This window comes from Caloenas nicobarica, chromosome 6 (assembly GCF_036013445.1).
Source record: "Caloenas nicobarica isolate bCalNic1 chromosome 6, bCalNic1.hap1, whole genome shotgun sequence".
Classification (NCBI taxonomy): domain Eukaryota; kingdom Metazoa; phylum Chordata; class Aves; order Columbiformes; family Columbidae; genus Caloenas; species Caloenas nicobarica.
The window spans coordinates 23,014,852-23,023,506 of NC_088250.1; positions in this window are offsets into that span (position 1 = coordinate 23,014,852).

Below are 8,655 nucleotides of genomic sequence, written 5' to 3' on the forward strand. Positions count from 1 at the left end.
ATCTGTGTAGTGCAGTGCAGGGCCAGGAAGAGAAAACTGAGCTTGCCCTGCAGTGGTACCAGAAGCAGTGTTAACTGTCCGGGATAATTAGCGCTGCAGGGGTACGCTCTGCAAGATGTGAGCTAGTGCAGGGATTGCTGTAAAGCTGAGCCTTGTATTTGTTGGCATGCCCTTTGTGCCTTAGTTTCCAATGTTAAAATCTTTCTGGCTCAAAGGAGATTAAAAGTTAATTCATTGGTGTTTCATAGAGTGTATACATACACGGCCAGAATTAAGGTTGCATGGGCAGCATTAAATGACATTTTTTAATTTCCGAGTGTTTTTGCTTAACAATCTTATTAAGTCACTTAATGAATTTTTTGACATGTAGCAAGTCTTCAGGTCATCAGACTAAATGTTTTGAAAGAGAGCTTTAACCCATTAAATGAAAGAGGATTACTTATGTGACTAACTACAAGTGGGATCTTTCAAGGATAATTGAATTTCTGTCAAATGTTGTCTGTTACATCCTGGTTTAAGAATTGTAGCATTGTGTGCTTCCCTAGGGGTAGAATTATTCTGTAGTGTAAGTGGGTTTTGGTGTCTAATTTTAAAACATAAATCAGCTTATTTCAAGGGAATAGCCTTTTTTGATGTTACATTGTTTAAAGCTAGTCGTCTTCATCAAAATAGAAGCCACTGAGCCACCAGTTAATTAACTGTTTAAACCTATTTAATAGATGTAGCTTGCAAATCAGTCTAGCGTTTGTCAGTAGAAAATCTTACACATAATTTGTTACCTTTATTACTTTAATTTAGAAAAAACACAAGGTAACTTACAGCTTACATCAGCATTTGTTTGGTTAGTAAAAAAAATATTTTTATTACTGTTCTGATATTTCAAACTACTGTTCCTTAGCACTGTAATGCATTCTGTTTCTGATTTCAACTTCATAGCTGAAGCTTTCACTGAAATCATCGAAGATGGGACATACCCCTTTACTTGAATATACTTGCAAGCTTTCAGAGGTTAAACACTTATGGTCTATGCATAATCAATGTGTATGGTAGTGCAATTAATGTTAACTTTAATGAAATGCATGAATATTTAAAACTTAATGAATCTGTCTTTACAGCGCGCTTTACAGCCTGGTTCACATATGTGAACAGTATTGACTGTTGGCCTCTGGATGTCAGCAGTGTATCACGAAATCCCTGTAATCAGCCGCTGTTTTCCTGCTTCCTCCCAGAAATATCTGTGACTTGTGGTCTCTGCACACCTCCAGAACACCCAGTGCTTTTTCCTCTTATAAATTATTCACTTACTCTGTACCAATTAGTTCTACCAGTTGCTAGGTTTGTTATCGAGTTAAGCTTCAAGACAAAAACCTGAACTCAATGAGTGATTAAAAATTTATCAGCAGAGATGATTAAATATGCAGATAGTCTGTGAAGCTTGTTCTTGAAACCATTATATTACCTTTTTAATACTAATGATTTGTATAATTAATTTTAAAAAAGCCTGAAAGTCTTTAAAAAAAAAAATCAGAGTAGGACATAAAAGAGGAGAGATTAAATGCAGAGGAGGCAGTGAACCTGAGTATTAAACCAGCTCATTCACATGTATGGGCAATAAAATGATTTCCTTACAGGAATAGTTTGTGGTTCTCTCCCCCGCCCCACTAAGTTGATTATTTTATTAATCTTTTAAGCAATTTGGGAAAACTCTATCCACTTGTGAGTCATATTTTCAAAACAGAACTTTATGTAATTAATGCTGATAATACAGATGATTCCCCTAAAATTTATGGTTAAAAACTGAAACATGTCAAGATGTAGTTTCAGCAACGTTGAAGCATGTGCTGGATTTTAGGCATGTGAGTAGTCCTGGGGTTCCATAGGAACTGCTCAGGTATGTTAATGCCACCAGGGAACGACCAGCTGGGCAGTATGGCACATGCCAGGGAAAATTTCTGAAAGAGGTGCTGTCCCCCATACCAGTTTTTTGAAGTGGTGTGTGTGAGCTGGGTGGTGAGAAGAACCCATGTCCCCACAGCCATGCCCAAGGCAGCAGTTAGGCAGATTTGGGGGCGAGGGCAGGTGGGACCCTCTGGAGCACAGCGTGAGCGGGAAAAGCCAAGTGGTGTTGAACCTGCAGGGCTGGCACTGGAGGAGTCGGGCCTGCCCTCCTCTCCCATGGGGAAAAGAAAATAACTTTATTACCCGTAAAGGGAGTATGTGGAGTGGAGAGGTGACCCTGGATTTTTGCTTTCCACCTCCCTGAGAGAAGCAAACCCTCATGGCGGTGTGGAAGCAGCCCAGAGAGCAAAGGTGGTGGGCACCAGCTGTGGCACTGAGGGAGCTCATGGGGCTGGAGCCAGCCAAGGCATCCACTTGTACGCGTTAGGTGTTTTGTAATGCCTCTGTGAGGGGGTACGGGAGGTGACAAGATCTGGCTACGCACTGGGAGCTGGAACAGGCCGGGGGTGTGGGCAGGCTTAGGGGTCCTGCAGCACTGGTGCCCAGCGGGCAGCCGGGGGAGTTGTTAGGCAGCGCCCTCGGGCACTGCGCTCTGCAGCAAGGAGAGCTGAAACTCATTTTTCTTCGCCCAGCTCTGCTTCTGGGCTGCCTGACACAGTAGCACTGAAGACCATGGCCAATGGCCCCAAGTGTCCCACAAGAGCGAGTTGCTGTGTACAAGGCTGGAAGGAAGGTGAGGGCCTGTCCCAGCTTCTCCTGGGGGCCCTGTGAGCAGCCCGGGAACTGCTGCTGTGCCCTTCACCTCCTGGAAAGGGAGGAGTCACCCCTCAGGTGAGGCCGATGAGCCCCACCAGCTGGAGATTGTCCAAGTTAATGAGCTGCCCTTAATCAATGCGTGTGCTGGAGGCTCGACCAGTAGATGTGTGTTTGGAAGAGACGTGTTACGTGTTGATTTGAGGTCAGCGTGAATAGTAAGTGAAATTGTTTATTTTTTAAGATCAGATGCTTGATGTGGGGAGGGGAAAGTATGAGGTGAGGTTTTCATCTAGCTTTTGTACTGCTTTTTTTTTTTTTTCCTGTTCAGTTTAGAGTGCCTTCATTTTCAAATGCTAAGCTCTATGTAGGATTCTTTAGGCTTTGGTTATGTGAAGTGGAGTGCGTGTTTCTAGCCCTGGCCATAGTAGGCAGCAGAACTGGAGCACAGCCTTTTCTAGAGTGAGACCTAAGGAAGGTGTTTGGGCTGTCATTGCCACTGAACTTCTATGGCTAGGATCTTGCTGTGGAGAATAAATCTAACTAAAAGTGGTTGTTAAATAAAATAGCAGGTGTGTCTCTTTTGTGTGAAATTAGACTGTGACCTAGGAACTTCCTCAGCAGAGCACAGTCCTGGAAGCACTTCTCCAGTTCCCTGGAAGATGCATTGATTTAGATGTACAGCTTTCCTTTCTTGCTCTGAGCTATGTCAAAACATCACTTTTCGCAAATGTATTTCAGTTTCCCCTTCTATTACGCCAGCTACCTACTTGGGGAAAGAGAAGGAGTATCCTTGTGGGCTGAAGCTGAACGAAAGAATGAGTCCTTAGTCCTGCATTCCTGAATATGGGGTGGGCTGATGTGGTCCCAAGTGGGATCATAACCTTAGATTGGTTTTTAATGTCAGCAAAACCTTCCTAATATGAAGAAAAATCCTTAAACTGAGTGAAAGGAAATATTTGAAATATTTTTACAATGCAAGAGGGTGCAGGTGGGAGGAAAAAAAAGCATGACGTTTTCAGAGATTGTGGTTGTTTATTTGTAGTTTGTGGTAATTTTTTAACAAAAAAAAATTTTTCTGTTAAATTGTGTGGAACTTTGCGATTGCCACATCTACAGCCTATGCTAAATGTTTAAGTTCTTGGAAATAACTTGTGGAAGAATCTCTTCTGATGATGGATTTGAGGTCAGCTATTCAAACTAAAATACTTTCTCCCTAGTTACATGGTATAGGGCTGTGGCGCTCAGACCATATGCATAGTTAGTTATTTTTAGGCATTTAAGGAGAATGTAAAGGAGGTGATATGTGTAGGAGGGTGGAAGAGTAAGGAAGGAATTTTAAAAGAGATACTAACACTTGGAACAACAATAGATGTGCTATTGGAGTGATATTTTTTTTTTCCTAACCTGTACACATCGCATCTGAAAGGGCTTTCTTCTGTAGTGAACAATTAATGAAGTCCTCATTTCTAAAGTGAAGTATGCACAGCACACAAACAAGCACATAATGCTATGGATTTCAATATGCATAACATAATGTGTGTAAGCGTTGGCAGGATCAGAGTCGAAGATGTCAAAAATAACTTGGAGGGCTTGTGGAAATACACAAAGTGTAATAAGGTGATACTTGAATTGATGCTAAAGTGGAAATTGTAGCTGATACTATATTTAATGATGGACTGTGGTCACTAGGTTCACTGTGACTGAACAATATCCATCTCTGTTTTTGAGGTAAATGAGGAGCAGCATATGAAGTTGAAAAAAATATTAAGAATGTTTTTTCCTCTTTAGTACTTGAATACTGATAATGCTATTTGCACTTATCCGGTATTGTGTGCTTAAGAAAAACAAACACACACACAAAAACCTAACAACAACAAAAAAACAAACCCAAAGCCTTCTCTACAAGAAAGCATTTGCAGTCGGAATCTATATTTGAAATGGCTTTGGCCTTGGCCTTGTGAAAGTGTAAAATGTATGATACTTTTGAAGAAAAAGTTCCTCAGCACTGTAGAGTTAGGAACTAAAAAGCATTATGGGAATGATCTAACTGTTTCTATTTCTTTGCTCAAAATAAAACCAACACACTAGTTCAAGGAGTATCAGCTGTACAGGTGGCCCTTCAAAGTGGCCTCCCCATAGCAAAGTAGTACAGGTGAATTGTATTACCCCTTTGCTTAAGATAATAGAAGTTTGCAACAAATGGATTCTGGGTTGTTCTGTGATTAAGTGAAATGTTCCTTTGTCTGCAGGAATGTGTGTTCTGCTTCTGCTCCTACTTCCCGTTGAAATAAAGCCATATCACTTGGTATGAATTAAGAAACACAGGAAAAAATGAATATGCTTTTGCCATTGTGTTGATCCAAGTAGCTGCAAGAATGTTAACTATTGACATTCTTCCAGGTTTTCAAGTTTTATTTTCCTCTGCCTTTATAGATTGTATTTTTGGTACTTGCAGAAAATAATCTCTTTCTCTTTGAAATGCTTTTTTTTGTCAGTTATTTGTTTTCCTAGAATTTATTCTAGGAAAATAGGAAAATACTGTCTTTGCTGTATGAAGTGTTGCTGGTTTGCCGGTTTTTAACAAACTATGGATGTAATCTGGAAGTGTCATTGGTTCTGTATCTACAGTTGCTGAATCTAGTGCTGAAAGCGTGATACTGAGTGGAGTAATGCACATGTACGGTTCAGGATGCTTTCAAAGTTGTAGCAGTAGGAGAAAAATGTATTTGATGTTATGCAGGCTCCTTGCAAAGAGGTGCAGTCGTGGAGAAATTCTGCTACACTGGGTTGTACAGACAAGAAAAAAAGGCTTGAGGTATATCAGACTGATTGTGGGTAGCTCAAGAGAAGAAAAATGAAACAAATGGAGAGCTCATGAAGGAGAGAACTGTGATAAGATTGGAAGAAATGAGCTCCAAGTAAAAGCTAGAGAACAATAGCAGTTTAGCCAAGTAGACTGTGGCGGTTTCAACTCTAAAAAAACACTAAAAAGTAGAAGAGTGAATGAAAAGATTAAATGGAAGGGAATAAGTTAGAGGAGAAACAACTACTTCAGCTGCTTAGGACCAGGGAGAAGTCTTAATCTGTTCAATCCGTGATTATGAGACGTTCTTGTGGGATGTGTCTGAATTTAGAAATTGTCACTGATTCTGTCAGTCAGCTGTGGAGTCCCGTGGAACAATTCTGAGCTAGCGAAACACCAGTATTTTTACTGAATAACTCTGAACTTGACACTCATTAGCCTGATGTTACAGGGGAATTTTTGTTCTGAGGGGTGCATGTTTGCTGAATTGGATCCTCTCATGTTTTGCTGAACAGAAACAGCAGCATAAACTGGAGACAGGTGGAGAGATGGTGAGATAGAAAGAAGTGAGGTAGATGAAGGGTATGTGCTGCAATTATGAGGCTTGACCAAAGATGGAGAGGCTACTAAGGAGTCTCATTTCTATTTAGTAATGTGTCACCATTTGTTGATGGCATGCAGTTGTAACTAAAATGCAATTGTATCGTGACTTTTTTCGAGCTTAGGTTTCTTATGCTGAAGATATGGATTCATACTTGTTAAGAGTTAAGCTTCAACAATTATTACTTGGAAGTTTAATTGGAAGCTGCCTGACTTTGAAGTGTTGAAGTAGTTGAATGCACTGTAAAGTTTTAAAGTAAACTTTGCTGTGATCTTTCTGCTATAGAGCAGTGTAGATAATTAAAAAGAAAAAAAAAAAGTAGGAAGGTGGAAACCAGATATGTAAGCATGTTAACTTTTTATTAAGAGAAATCATTCCAGAAGACCTCACTAAGCCAGGACGATATTCTAAAAGTGAATATACATGTTGACAGCTACACCCATAAATTTGAAAACTGCAAACATGTTCAGCATAAAAGCTGTTTTTGAAAAAAGCTGTTGCTCTGCCCTTGTACTAATTTAAGAATTGTTCTTTCATTCTGATTTTTATAGTTTCTTTTCACATACATAACTGGGACAGTTTAAAAAGTACTGTAAAGAATCTTTCATGATGTCACAAACCTCATAATGCAGATGATTATTTTAAAAAATGCATACATTACATAATGTCTTGAAGTGTCAAATAAGCTGAATAATGCCATACTTATCCTTTACAAAGAAACAAAATTACCTGTTCATGGACTGTACCTCTGTACAGTTTTCTTGCAAAGAACCTCTGTTTCGCAGGAGTAGTGATGTGAGTTAAAATCTCTTGGCTCCAGCACTAGTCTTAGTGAAGAGGTTCTCTTGTTCTAATTGCATTGTATCTGGATGCATAATAATGCCTTGATGGTGGGCATAAGAAGATCTTGGACAATCTCTTCTTTCAGTACATTCAGGGTACATAGTTTCAGTAAAGTAGGGTCTTAATATTAACCCTGTTTGGGGAAGTGTAATTGGTACAGAGAGATAAGTATTTTGCCTGTGGATGCAGACTCTGAGGAACAAGAACAACCAGTTGTGACCTCAGGTTTGTTTACTCACTGGTGTAGAAGGAAGGAGGAGGAGCAGTTCACTTGGTCTCCTCTGTGTGGATGGAGATAGGATGGTATTTAGAAGCTAGAATAATTGTAAATGGTATGTAATGAGTAATGTAATGATATGTAATGAGAAATCCTACCACACTGGAAAATGGCAAAAAGTCATCAAGTGAGAGGAGCTGAGCAAGGGACAGATGTTGGGTTGGAATGGTTCTCTGGCACTAAAGAAACATAAAGTGTGGTGGTGTTGTGTGTGTTTGTGGTGTGTTTGGTGTGGTGGTGTTTGTGGTTTTTTTTTCCTGGTGGGGGGTGGTGATGTTCCCTTTTTTGAGTAGGGAGGGATTTTGTGGCTGCTGTTCGTATCTAAAATATGTGTCTATAATCTGGCTACTTGTATTTTGTCGTATTTAACAAATAGCTTCTAGGTTTTACATGATGATACTTTATATTTTCTTGGGAAGGGATTGCATTTCATGCTTAAATGTGTATGTTACCCTAGCTCTTCTGACAAATGGCCAATAGTGTGGTGTTTTTCCTACTACTTAAAATATTTTTTTCATAGAAAATCTATTCTTGTGACTTCCTCTCTGATTGGTGATGTACTAAGGAACAGGAGAGACAACTGTTGCCAAAAAATCATTTGAGTTTTGACTCTTGAGATAAATCAGTATTTTGCCATTAGAAAAAGTGTTTATCATAAATTATATGATCAGTATTTTGATAGGCTGACCAAACTCTGTCATAGGACAGTGGTTCAAAACTTTAGGTAGTATTTAATTTGCTAATAAATGGAAAACCAAGGTAGAACTATGAGGCAATTCCTCAAGGCTTCATATGAATATATGCATGTACAAATATTGACAAGATTCCATTTAAGACTTTGTCTTAAAAGCCAAAAAATATGGTTTTGCTACAGAAAGGTTGTCAGGTGTCTTGCACTACAGAAATGAAAGCTGTACGCTGTAAAGGAAGCTGTAAAAGCTACAAAGTTCCTGGACAGAACTGACTTCATCTTTCTAATGAAATTAATTGCTGACATGGTTGTGTTGTTTCTGGCCTCTTCCAATCTAATGGAACATAAGCTCCTTTAACAGGCTTTTTATTAGTGAATATTAGTGGAAACCATCTGGTAAAGGAAAATCTGTTTGTGCAAAATGCTACTTATTTCTAATTAGTGGTCTCAAACAGATTTTCCTCTCTATGATAATACACATGTACGTTACTTGTGGGTATCTCTCTGATTAGTATGTGTATTTATTTGTGAGTAGTGGGAAGAGGAGTAAATCAAGTCTGTCAGCAGCAGTTCTCTGTCAGTCCCAAGGCATTACTACTTTCCTGTGTATAGAATTAGACTCCTGCCTCAGTTTTGCATTTTGTAAAACATTCTGGTATCTTTGGCATAAGCAGGGGCAGGGAAACAACCTCCATTATGAGTGTATTAGAATAAATTTTTTTTTA